At 30.9% G+C, this 2,570-nt stretch overlaps 1 long non-coding RNA gene across 1 annotated transcript in view; it reads left to right on the forward strand.

The window, feature by feature from the left end:
- The window catches only part of LOC111644391 (uncharacterized), a 22,880-nt gene that overhangs the window by 18,939 nt on the left and 1,371 nt on the right, over positions 1–2,570 (forward strand). The gene's annotated exons all lie outside the window — the stretch shown is intronic.

Genomic DNA, 2,570 nt, shown 5'->3' on the forward strand with positions numbered 1-2,570 from the left:
CACAGTATAGTAAGACATACAAACGACATAGAATAGTCAGGCATAAAAAGTCATAAAAACGACATATTATAGTTAGACATAAAAAGTCATAAAAATGACATAGTATAGTAAGGCTTAAAAGTCATAAAAACATCATAGTATAGTAAGGTCTAAAAATTTATAGTATCGTAAGGCCTATAAAGTTATAGTTGTAAGGCATAAAAAAGTCATAGTATAGTAAGGCATAAAAAGTCATAAAAAAGTCATAGTATAGTAAGACCTAAAAAGGCATAAAAACAACATAGTATAGTAAGGCATAAAAACGACATAGTACAGTGAGGCATAAAATTGTCATATTTTATTAAGACGTTAAAAGTCATAAAAGCAACATACGGCATAAACGGTAAGGCATAAAAATTCATGAAAACATCATAGTATAGTGAGGCCTAAAAGTCATAGTATAGTAAGGCATAAAAAGTCATAAAAACATCATAGTATGGTAAGGCCTAAAAAGTTATAAAAACGTCATAGTATAGTGGGGCCTAAAATGGCATAAAAACGTCATAGTATAATGAGGCCTAAAAAGTCATATTATAGCAAGGCATAAAAATTTCATAGTATAGTAAGGCATAAAAAGTCATAGTATAGTAAGGCATAAAAAGTCATAAAAACATCATAGTATAGTAAGGCCTGAAAAGTTATAATATCGTAAGGCATAAAAACGTCATAGTATAGTAAGACTTAAAACAGCATAAAAACAACATAGTATATTCAGGCCTACAAAATCATAGTATAATAAGGCATAAAAAAGTCATAGTATAGTAAGACCTAAAAAATCATAAAAACGACATAGTATAGTTAGGTATAAAAACCTCATACTTTATTAAGACCTAAAAAGTCACAATAAGAACATAGAATATTAAGGCATAAATAGTCATAAAAGTGTTATAGTATAGTAAGGCATGAAAATGACATATTATAGTAACGCATAATAAGCCATAAAAATGTTATGGTATAGCAAGGTATAAAAATGACATAGAATAGTAAGACATAAAAAGGCATAAAAACAACATAGTATAGTGAGGCTTAAAAAGGCATAAAAACAACATAGTATAGTAAGGCCTTAAAAGTCATAGTATAGTAAGGCATAAAAGGTCATGAAAACATCATAGTGTAGTAAGACATAAAAACGTCATAGTATATTAAGACATAAAAAGTCATAGTATAGTAAGACATACAAAATTATAGTATAGTAAGTTGTAAAAAAGTCATAGTATAGTAAGACATAAAAAGGCATAAAAACGTCATAATATAGTAAGGCATAAAAACGACACAGTATAGTAAGGCATAAAAGGATTAAAAACGATATAGTATACTAAGGCATAGTGAGGTTTGAAAAGTCATAAAAATATCATATTATAATAAGGCACAAAAATGACAGTATAATAAAGCATGAATGTCATGGTATACTAAGGCCAAAAAGTAAAAAAAAAAAAAAATTACAGTAATGCATGAAAAGTCATAAAAACGAAATAGTATAGGAAAGAGATCAAAGGTATAAAAACGACGTTGTTATGCGTCATTATACTACGGTGTTTTTTGCCTCACTGTGGCACTTTTTGACATTTTTATGCCTTAGTATACGTATTGTATATTGTATGACGTTAAGTTGTCAGGACCAGCCCTAGCTTTCCTCATCATTTGTTTTGACAGTATAAAGTCACATTTTATTTATTGACATTAAAAGGATAAGGCTGGCAGTATTCTATATTTGTGTTATTTATTGCAGTCGCCATGAAAAGACTTAACCAACAATGCATTACCCTGTCTCTTAATAATCTGACTTCATTACCATTTTATTTGTAAATGTTAAGAAATGGTGAGAAATATATTGATTCATGGAAAAAAAAAAGTTTCAGTAATTTCCTACAACAGCCGCTAACTGTAGTTTTTAACAATCGTTACTCAAACAAGAGGGAAAATAGGGAATTTATTGGGGACTATTTTCAGCGGTGGATTAATCCACATTTGGTTCTCTGGCAGCAGGACGGTGTGTGTGGGACTGAATCAAAATAAAGCACGGTGTGTGTGTTCATGATGATGAAGGAACATGTCACCCAGTGCAACACTGTGACTCACTGATGTGTTTTTAATAGTTTTTGGAAACAATGCAGGAATAATACGTCAGTAGGAGAAAGTGTTGGCTTCAGTCTTTTTATGGGTTATAATATGTCATATAATATTCTATACGATATAATAATATAGTAATATCTTCAGCCTTATCCTTTAGTCCAGACCTGCTGCAAAGATTTTCATCCACCTTTTCAATATCAGCTCTTAAATGCTTGTCAGAAAATCACAATTAAGGAGTTACACTCTTGAAACCTTGTCATAATAACCTGCACTCAAAAGCAAAAGTGTTTGTACTTGAATCAGATGAGGTCTTATTTAATGTCGAGTCATTCTGTGCAATTGGAAAACATCAAAACATGATTAAAAATAACTACCTGCTACAAAACCACATTATAATGATTACAGCCACTTTCTGGCAGAGTTAGATCAAAAGACTGATACCCCCCCCCCCCCCCCCC

The sequence above is a fragment of the Seriola lalandi genome, unplaced genomic scaffold (assembly GCF_002814215.2).
Source record: "Seriola lalandi dorsalis isolate HSWRI2012SDOR001 ecotype SW California unplaced genomic scaffold, Sedor1 jcf7180002054932, whole genome shotgun sequence".
In the NCBI taxonomy this organism is placed as follows: Eukaryota; Metazoa; Chordata; class Actinopteri; order Carangiformes; family Carangidae; genus Seriola; species Seriola lalandi.